This window comes from Vanellus vanellus (genome assembly GCF_965231255.1).
Source record: "Vanellus vanellus genome assembly, chromosome: 7".
Lineage (NCBI taxonomy): Eukaryota > Metazoa > Chordata > Aves > Charadriiformes > Charadriidae > Vanellus > Vanellus vanellus.
Genome location: NC_138912.1, coordinates 21,995,906 through 22,006,984, shown reverse-complemented (window position 1 = coordinate 22,006,984; position 11,079 = coordinate 21,995,906).

The window sequence follows — 11,079 nt, the reverse complement described above, 5'->3', positions numbered from 1 at the left end:
ATCAGCTCTGTCCCCAGATGGCCCAGGCTCCAGGGCTGTCACCGCTACAAGATATCAATGATAAACTGAAGCAGAAGGTCCTTCAGCTGCGAGAGCCTAGCAGGAGCTGTGAGACCTTGTCACCCAGCCCACAGGGAGCTTAGATTCCAGCCAGGAGCTGTGGATGCAGGAACTGCAGGGTCTCACAGCTCACTTCCCAGCAGCTGGTCCTGCCGCTAGGGACAAGACTTTCCTGTGAGACATTGCCACCGTTCTTGACTCCTGGTTCCACTGAGTTCAGAATTGAGCAAGAACTTCTTGCCTTCAGCTTTTCCAGCTGGAGTCAGAACAATGATGTTGCTGATTTCCTCCTACTCTCAGCATCAAAGCTATTGCCTTATTCAGAAGAAAACAGCCTATGTCAGGAGAACTTCCTGAAATAAGCCCTGTTATTTGCAAATTCTAATTAAACAGAAAATCCATATGCTAAATTGCAATTGAACAGAGGAACTACGTGCCCTCTAATGGGTTTGAGGAGTGCACACAGCCCCTTGTGGTTAATGAATTGGGTGCTCTGTGTGTTGAAAAGCACAGACGAAGGCTTTTCCTTAAATTAATTTGCAAGACCTCGTTTTAGACCCTGGCTCAATAGCAGGCTGTGGCTACTGAGGCAAAACCAAACCCCTGCTCTTTTGAAATCTCTGAAGGGGTGCCTGCCTTTTCCAGAGGCTCGGGATACTGGGTGAGGTCCTGAGTCTGCGTGACTGCATAGATATCATGCTTGGGATACTGATCTGTGAAGAACTAAGCTTAGCACCATGGAATAGACCCAAGCAGCAACTGTCTGCTTCGGGGGGGTGATCCTGTGCTGGTAGAGTCAGTGGAAGATAGATTGCTGGCTGAGGCTCAGCTCCTTAACATAGCAACAACTGCTGTGAGGTCAACAGGATCCTGAAATAATGTCCTGCCAGGAAAATGAAGGCGAAAGCAATTCACTATGAAGCCTGGCTTTCTAAAGTCGTTCTGCTCAACAGAAAAGGTGGCACAAGACCTCCCTCTTTTCACTGTCCTGTGTTCCCATTCCCCTCCCAAGTTCTGCCAAACACCTGCAGGACCAGTCCCACGGAGATCTCGCCCACCGAGGCAGGGATGCTGCCGGCACTGCAGTGCAGCACAAGAGCCCCATGGACATTACGCACCTCCACAGCTCCCTTCTGCACAGAGACCACCCCAAATAGCAGGGAAGGTAGGTGAGGCCAACGGACGACGGTGTGGCAGCTGGACTCAGATCTACGGGACAGTGACCATCAGCTTCAGGCAACCAGGCTGGAGGCACCGTGGGCTGCTCTTTAGGGTGGCAGGAGGAACAAAACGGTTGTTTGTGCTGCAGAATTGGTTCATGCCCGAACCCTGGGATGTCAGCTTTCCCCTGCAACAGGAGAGCACGGAGTGCCCGCCAGGCCATTGCAGCTGGGAGGGATGTCTGCCCCTCGTTCTGCTTGTCCGTGGTAACCCCAGGAGCAGCAAGCCCAGCTTGCCAGGGCTCCCTGTTCCCGCTGACCGGAACAGCCGGGATGCCTCCTCCCCTTTGGGGCGAGGGGCAGCAGTCAGCCTGCCCTGCTGAGGAGCCCTGAGCCAGCTCCGGCTGGGATCAGACGAGAACTGCAGGCTGCAGTGGTCTCCTGGGTCCATCAACAGCCTGGTCAGGGAGCTCCTTTCCCCTTTCCTGGCAGAAAGATCACTCCCTTCGCCCCGTGCTGTGATATTGGTGGTGCCAGTGCTGCTCGGTGTAAAACAAGTTCTATCACTGGTATATGCCCGTTCCTGCATTAATGTCTTCTCTCTTACTTGTACATCTCAATGCAACTGTGTCTTGTCTGTTCCTTGTCAACTTGCTGTCACGTATACGATGCGTCCTAGAGTAGGGCAAGGCAATTACTTGTCCCTGGCAACTGCTTGTGTGTAATTGTCAATTGTGTGTTCAAGCTGCTTGAGAAATACCAGAAATACACTGAATGGTAAGTTCATACAGCTTCTCTTTTCACATGTGTGTTGTCAGGCCTCCCATCAAGAACTGGTATTATTTAGATGACGTATGACTCACGGGGAAAGTAAAGTATTTTTTCCTCGATAACAGGTGCACGGCTGTGTTTTGTTCCCGTTTGCAGAGGGTACCCTTCCGAACTGCAGCATCACAGCTGTGCCTTGAGGTGGTTAAGATCTTCAGGAGGAGGTTTGGAAAAGTATAAGGTGCTCTGAAAAAATACCACCACCGTGGTTATTTGTGTCAGCAGCCGCAGTGGCTGGGGTCTGAGCCCCGCTGTGGCACTGAGCCCCGCTGTGGCACTGAGCCCCGCTGTGGCAGGTGCTGGGTGTGCTCTGAAGGAGACACTGCCTTAAGGCACTCTTGGATCCAGCCAAGGGGGAAGGGAGCAGTGTCCGAACCACGGTGTCAAGGCACAAGTGAGGCATGGAGAGATTCGCTGATGTGCGCAGGGAGGAGCACAACGGAGATGTCTGAAAGCACAGGCATCTGCCAAGGGGCAGCACCAACCGGCCGTGGGAACGAGCGTGGGAAGCTCCCAGCAGCATCTCTTCCCTGTGTCTCTCCAAGAGGACGATGCATTTGTCTCGACAACGAGCAAGCCTAACTTTTCATGTTTAAGAGGAACATATAAATCCCCAGACTCCCCTCAAATACAGCCCAGCTTCTGGAGTTACCGAATCAACCGCGTTTAGTTTACCAGTAGATGTCAGTCAGCACCACTCACAGCCCTGTGCGCCTACAGCCCCTTCTCTGCTCGCTTCCAAAGGAGGACGGTAGTAAATCTCCCATTTGCTTTACTGAGAGAAACTGAGACACAAAAAAAAACCCTCACTTTCTCAGTGGCAAAAAGACAGAAGCAGAATCCAGAGTTTCCAAAAGACACTTTGTGATACTAGATCCTCCCACCTGAGCATTTGTGGCAAACTTTAACCATCTCTGGCAGGTTACCGTTGTTCTCTCTCCAACTTTTAAACAGGGTTAGTACAGGTTTTGCTCATTTTTTTGCAGGCTTTTGAAAAGTCCTTAATAAGTGCTAGTGTTAGTCTAGAGCTGCTGCCGACGGGTCAGCCTCTAGCACAGGACATTGTTGGCTGGAGACCGCCCTGCCCCTGCCTGGTTTACAAACACATCACAGCAGGAGTCACTTGGAAAGAAGAGAATAATATCAGGGAACAACTATCAGTCTTTATAGAGTTTATCAGTAACTAGGGAAAAGGGAGGGCATCGTCTGATGAGCCAGATGATTACAAACCCAGAGTAAAAGTGCCACGCCATCCTTTTGCTGGTCACAAAAGCCCTAATTCAGGGCCTCCGAGCCTGAAAGCAAAGAGCCCAGCACTGGGAGAGCAGTACAAGTAGGAGGAATTTCAGTGGGTGCCAGGTCCAGCCCCTCTCCTGAGCTCAGAGGCCAAGGGATACGTGAAGAAGAATACGCCGGGTTTTGGAGAGAGGTGGCAGAATTCAGCGCTTGAGGAACTGACTCGGAAGCCTTCCTTGCCCATGGCCCGATCTCCGAGGTGGCAGATGCCAGGCGTAGCTCATGGCCAGCCAGCCATGCTGCGCACATGCCGGGCACCCAAGCGGGTGGCAGAAGGGTGCCAGCCCCCAGGGTGCGGCGAGCTGTGGCCCGGCCCTGACCCAGGAGTGCTGAAGAAGGAATGTGACTGCTCAGCTGACAAAACAATGTGGGTGTTCTGGTGACGGGTCTCCAGCCTGAGGTCACCAACCCGAGGTCACACCAGGCTCCGCCGAGGCATGCCACAGCAAGTTACCAAGAGCACCGCTGCGCCTGGCAGTGACAGGGGTCTACAGCACAGCACGTCCCAAACCAGCTCTGGATGGTGCTGCATCCTGACTACAGCCATCCCCAGAAGATACCAGTCAGTTCTCTGCTGGCATGCTCACCTCCAGGTGCCAGCAGGCACAGCAGCAGCCTAAGAAACAGCTCTTCAGAGCTTCGTGCAAGGCAGGAGCGTGTAGGAGGCTGTGCTTGTGTTGCCTGAGAAAGGACTGAAAAGCCATCCTGTCGTTTCTGGTGGCTGTGACTATCTACGAGGTCCCCTTCTGCAAAAAGCATCAAAAATAACAGCAAATGGTTAGCTCAGACAAAGAAAAACTCCCATATATGCACACACACATTGCTGTAATGGGTCAAACCACCCAGGTTGCTCAGACGTGTTTGGAGTTCACAAAGCAAAGCAAGCTTTGAAATCTCATACAAAGATTTCTGGGACAAAAAAAGGGGCGGAGCTTTTCCTCTGTTTTCTATGGAATAGGCAACTGTTACGGCAATGAGAGATGTCAGTCTTTCTGAATCCTTTCAGGAATATAGCCTCTCCTGCTTCAAGGGGTTTTAACCTGTACAGACCCAGAAAAGGCTGTGCCACCAGCCGGCATTATCCACCATGTATGTATGGATACAAGGACAGTGGACCAGCTGAAATCCCATAGCACCGGGGTCTGGTCCTTGAGCTGCTTACTGGATCACTTTGAGATGCTGACTGGGAGTTTGCCTTCCAAAGTGGCGAACAGTGGTGGAAGGAGACTTGTGACATCCCACCCATGTCTAGACTTTCCAAGAGCAAGGTGGAGGGAAATACACAGCACAGCACTGAAAAAGCCTCCTTGATCACCTCCTTTGTATGTTGGACATGCTTTGTTACAGGCTTTTCCACCTCTGATTTTGCCAACCTTATTAGGTTTGGCTGGATTTGTGAGAGAGGGCTGGGAGACCTCTCAGGAAGGAAAACCTCAGGGACTAAGTTGCATGGCTGCCTGTTTCTTGCACTAGGGAGAAGGAAGGCCTTCTATGGGAATGGCCCAACCTGGTGAACAGACACGCAGGGCTCTGGTGCTTTGATGGAAGGGAGTGCTCTGTGGGCCACACTCTGGCTGCAGAACTGGGCTATGGAAGGTCTTTAGCTCTGGTGTGAGTCGTGAGTGGCCTTGGTAAGGCTGTGTTGCTGAGGAGCTGCTGAAAGTAGAGCAGAAGAGAAGGCTGAATTGGATGGAGATCAGTGCAGAGGTGGGCAATGCAGGCACCAGGAGCAGGAAAAAAAACATGCAGCAAAGCTCAATGGGTACTTCATTTTAAACCAGAACCAATAGCACTCACTTCTGTTCTCTTAGCTGCGTACTCATTAGCACCAAGAGATGTGTCCAAATGGATGGTTCAGAATTTGGGCACCAAGGTCTGTGTGCAGGTGCTGTGGTCAGGGGTCCTTGTGATGACACAGAACAAGGAACACCAGTTATGGAGTTCTCATATCCTCTGCATTAGCCTGGTGACCATGGCGTGGTTTTGCATGTGCGTTTTCATACCCTTTAGGAGATGACAGTGTTCAGTTTCTTATCGTGTCTCTCCTCTGTTTGTCATTAAGATTTACTTATTGTCCTTTCTTTTCCAGTCTGAGAGCCTGAAGGAGCTACTCCTAAATGTGGTGTTGATGTCCTGGTGAGCTGCTAAGCTCAATGCCATCAACACCTGCCACTCCTGGTGTTCCACATCCAGGCTTTCCTTTACTCTCCATTCAGACCTATCTTAGCTTTTCTATAGTGGTTCTCTACTCTCCCTGCCTGTCTCCTGCCCTAGAACACTGCGCTGCCCTTAAGTGGTTCCTGAGTAGCTCTGGACAACCTCTGCCCCTTTTGCATGCACTGGTCATCTCCACTTACACAGCGGTTTCCAGACTAGGAGAGAAAAATTAGGTCTGGAGAGGAGCAGAGCAGAACTGTCAAAAAACTTGAGACACCCTGGCCAAGACAAACACCAGGCAGTGGCTCTACTGAAAGAAATAGCTAAGTATTGAGGTGCACCTGGGACCTGTGGAACATAACCAGTTGCGCCAGCTGGAAGGTGAGTACAAAGAACTCTGGCATAAGCAGCTGAGGAGCGTGGAGCTTCTTCCTGTGGTATTACTGGGTGAGCTGCGCACCCAAGTTCTTCCTTCTTTTTGTTCTCCCCTTCCTCTATGTTACTGCCTTCATCCCTCAGTCAAACACCTAGTCTGGCCTACTGCTTTGGGTTCTCTTTGGTAACACTTGCTACCTGGTGATTACCCGCTTTTCTGCCTCAGTTTCCCTATTGGTGAATGTGATTTTCCTGCAGTCTGCATCAGAGTAGGGGACAGCTGACATTTCTGAGCCTTTGCACTTTGCCTTTTTCTTCCACCTAACGCGATGTTTTGCCCTGTGTTGGAAGGACGTGGCAAAGTAGTTCTCTGTCAAGGCCATATAGCACTGCTGGGCTTCTAGGAAGGCACAAAGGAAGGTGGAAGTTATGGATGAGACACAGCCAGTTTCTTATCTCTCCTTCTCCAGAATACAAATTGTTTACTGTCACGCTATCTCACGTTCTGCTGTTGTGCAGTGTGCCTTTGGGGAAGGACACTCTGCGACTCCAGGTGCACAGCGCCAACTGCAAACAAGTCTGAATCTGTGCGGGGCTGCTACAACAAATACTAATGTCAGCGGCTCAGGCCTTGGGAGTGCATGAAAGTTAAACCGCTTTTAGGAATGGCTGGTGGGGCAGCCAGGACTTTGCTCCTGAGGAAGGAGGTGAAATATCTACATAACGTTGTGTATGTCAACATTCGTGTCTATGGAGGGACCTGACCTCTGGAGAGCTGAGTTGGGACAGATAAAACACGCTTTAATCCTGTTGACCTCCTGCAGGCACTGAGGCCCTCAAAAGGGAAGCAGAATGACGGTGTGCCTATTCCTGACTTGCAAATAGCCATGCAAACTGTGCTCGAGGGAGCCCTGCCCCAGGAGCTTGGGCTGAGAGGGAGAATCTTGCACCGGAGAACTTGTGTTGCTGCCCCAGCTTAGCTTGGCGCCACTTCTTACTCTGCAGTCCCAGGCTTTGTCCTAAAGGTGCAAGAACATGGGGGCAGTCATGACTGTTGTCTCTCCAGAGCTGCTTTGTTAGAGAGGACATGGGAGCTTGCTTTCTTCTTAGCAGCCTCCCAAAGCTTATCTCCCGAGTAGCTGCTGTACAGCTACAGGGGCCAAGACGTCGCCCCGGTCTAGGTCTCTTATTCCCAGCTTTCTCATCAGACCTCACCATTTCTGCTCCCTCTACCTGCGTTATCTCTCTTCATCTGTCTAGACTGTGAGGGAAGGAATGTCTCTCTGTGTTTTTATTGTACGTGGTGGTCCTAGGTTCTCTGTAACATTACTGAGAACAGCAAGCTGGAGCTTTTAGGATTAAGCACATTTAGGATGTTAGTTTTTTGACTACTGAAGAACTGCAATGGTGGTTTAGATGCACTAGATAGAGTATGGATGTTATTATATCCTTGGCTGACTACTTGCTTTACCCAGATAACACCTATATGTAGTTCTATAGATCCTATAGTTGAGGTATTTGTGATTTCTGTCAGTCAAGCCCATGATATCTGTGTAGCACACTGGTTAAATATTGATTTTCTTTACTCTTAGATTTGCTTGAATCCTTTCTTATCTTCAACCAATTAAGGATTTAGTACTACTATGAATTCAGATAATGGACTAAATTATTAACAAAACTCGACAAAGTCAGATTTCTTCTACATAATCTGCAAGTATTGCAAAAGCCAGCTTCCCTAAGGCAAGCAGCACTTTAACCAAGTAAGTGAGGCCAGTCAGCACTAGCTTTGACATGATGAGCGATCAGGGTGGAAAAGGCAAGATGAGATATTTTTTGTGCCTAGGGTGGTGAATTTGTAGATGCAGCAGATTCAGCACATGTATACACATCTGTACAGGGTGTGTCTTTTAGAATGGTTTGCTGGAGCTTTTGGAAAAGAAGAGCTGGGAAATCTCTCACTCATGCACTATATCTGATATTGCTGTCTTCTGCATTGATCTCAAAGCTGCATTGACCTCAGAGAGCATTGGGATCTGCTTCTTGCTGTATTCAGTAGAGGAGGCAATGGTACTCATCAGCATGCAGTTCCTCCTGCACATACTTCTCACGGACTCTCTTGCTGGCTCAAGTCCCTGAAATATTTTACGAGCTTTATGAAATTCAGCATTAGGCAGGATTAAAAAACAACCTGGATCCTCAGGGCAATGAAAGCAGCATCCCAAAGAAAGCAGTGGAGAAACAGATCTCAACATTTTGTAGCTGGTGATTCTGCTAGACAAAGCCATGTCTGACTTGATCAAGTGATGGCAAGTCTTGGCCCATGTGGAAAGCTGGACTAGAGGGAACCCTCAGCACCGCCTTCAAACAGATGTTTTTGTGATCCTGTGGCACAGGCTGCAGGAAGACGGGAGAAGAAACCAGGACCTTCAGCAGAGAGTGGAATTCACAGTTCTCAGCAACTTTTCGTCCCTCGGTAACTTCTTATCCACTCTGTGTGCTGGGGCACACGTGGGACACGTCTAGTGTGACCAGAACTGCAGGACTCCTCCAAGCCTGAGTTTCTGCTAGGTCCCTTCCGCCATGCCCAGGACATTATCGTGGTCTCTCTGCTGCTCTGTGAGCCTGCAGGGGCAGACAGATCAGAGGCTCAAGGCAGCAGGGGCTAAGGACCAAGAGCAAAGACCCCAAACCTGTGCTAAAACCTGCATGAGATCGGAGACACGAGCCGGGTTGCTCTTGCCCTGCTACCACAGTGTATCAAGGCAAGGTCTGCAGCATTATTTGTTTAAGGTCACTCAGTAAAGGCAACAGGGATGTGTAGCTTGATGCTTGCTAGAGCTTTACGCTGGGCTAATGCCTTTGTTGTCTTTCTGTAAAAACCACATCCTTTAATCAGAAGCAAAGGCTGACAGTTTACCAGGCAAACAAATGCCCCGTCTGTGAATGAGCAGCAGAAAGCAGTGCTGGCACCCACTGACCTACAGAGTGGTGCAGTGAGGGAAAAATACCATGCGTAACGTCAGGCTCTCCTCAGGCTTGTTACGAGTCCTAAAAAAACACAACCTGGGCCACTGTTTTTTGCCTTGGTACCGGCAGAAACCTTCCGCAGCAACACTATGAGCTAGGTCAACCTCATCAGTACAATGATACAGTTGAAAAATGCTCCTAGCTGGGGTAGGAGATGGAACAGACTGAGGATCAAAAGGCCCTTGAAGAAGCCCAGAAGACTGTTGCTTGAAGAATGGGCTAGAGGAAAGCCGGAGCCTCCAGCCAGATGCTGTAGTTGGCAGATCTGGTTCCTCCCCACATCTTGGGTCTCTCTCTCTTTCTCTGCCGTGGGAATGTGGTTAGGCACAGGGGGCAGAAAAGTGTTTTTTCCGTTCCATGAAGTGTGGGAGAAGTGCTGTTCCCCAAAATTGCCAGCATGAATGCATCCATCACCTCTGCCTGAAGAGCAGCTGAGCAACTGAAACTTAACTGCCAAGAATAATCTGAACCTTTAATTGTGCTCCTTCAGCGAGCGGTTCTCCCGCACCACTGTGCAGGCACTATGCGGAGCAGCAAGCTCATGACTCAGAAAATGCTCACCTCTGCTCCCAAGCACACAGGATTTTTTTTTTTCCTCGCTGTCCCAGGCATGTGACGAGAGGCTTGTCAGCACGTTGAGGGCTAGTGAGTATTTAGGGTTGATCTATGCCTGGAGAAAGGGATGTGTGCATGCCTGGCGAAACACTAGGGCAAAAGTCTTCAATGTAGGCAGATTTTCCTCGAAAGAGGAAGTTAAATCACAAAAGAAAAATGAACTCAAGTCCTCTTCTGACCCATAGGGTGACTGAAGATAACATTCTTATTCAGCACGCCTGTTCCTTGGGTGGACTTATGGCAAACTTTGCTCTCCTGACAGATCTCTAAGGCTATTTCAGTACCCCCATAAAGCCACCTGCTCTGGACTCCTGTCAGCCCAGTAGAGCAATGTGGTCGCATGAGATGTGTCTTCTGCCTAGTGCATCAATGGCATCGAGCGCATCAGCGTGCCTGGAAGGAGGCAGGTGTTGGAAAGGGGATAGGTGAACTTTTGCAGTTTTTATTATTGGTATTGATTGGGTAGCTGGAGGTTATGCTTTGGCTTAGCTGAGCCTTAAATTGATATTGCAAGAAGTGGTGTTAGAAAAAAGCAATGCTGTACGGAACTGCAGAGGGTAGTCAAGCTGGAGGCAATTAACATGGTGACTTGGCAACTCTGCTATAAATCATATTTATAAACCATAAAAGCGGGCTTTTCCTGCATTTACAACACCAAGGAGTGTGGGGAGGGTGAGTTTATTTATAAAGACAATAGAGCTTGGAAACAGGAGGCCAAGGAGAAGCCTCGACAACAAATGGAAGGAAATCCGATCTTCCTGCTTTCACACATTCTCCTAGCTGGGAGCACATGGCCGCACAGGCAGGCAGCCCGACGGACAACAACCCCAGCCGGCTGCCGTGAGCCCCTCGGGCCGGTGGGAAAACACCTGAGGAGCACGCTGCCTCTGAAGACACCTTCAGAGGTGTGGCAGAGATCAGTGTGGCAGTGTCACCCTTGGAAGGGCTCCCAGGGCTGCCTCTGGCCTCGGCTGACCCAGCTGGACTGGAACCATCCCCTGGGGGCGATGACCTTTCCGGAAGGTGGCAAGGCAGGAGATAGAGAGAGAGAGAGGGTGCTGCCTCCCACCCCTCATCTGTACCCCTCCGTGCCAGGGGTGCGCGGAGGCTGCGGGCGAGCTACCGGCCACCTCCGACGCCCGTTCCCCCCTCTTCGGTGGCTTCCAACGAGAGACCAACGTCGCTGTCCCCCCTACTCCTCCTCCTCTCCCCGCCCCGGGAGGGCGGGCTAACAGCGCGGGGCTGCCCTCGCCATCCCGGCACACGGGGGCTCCGCCGCGCCGCCGGTCGGGGCCGGGGGCAGGGCAGGGAACCGGGGCCCGCGCAGCCGGGGGCGGCCCGGCTCAGCGGCGGAGGGTCGCGCCGCCGCGGGGGGTCGCGCCACCACGGGCCGTGCCACGCTGCTTTGGCGGTACGGGGGCTCTCGTCCCCGTCCCGGCGGGGTTTGCGTGACAGCGCCGGGCACTCCCCGCCGCCGGTTTATGTAACCCGCCGCCCGGACCCGGTTATAAAACGCGGCCAAGGCAGCGCCGCCGCCAGAGCTTTGCCGCCCGCCGCCCGG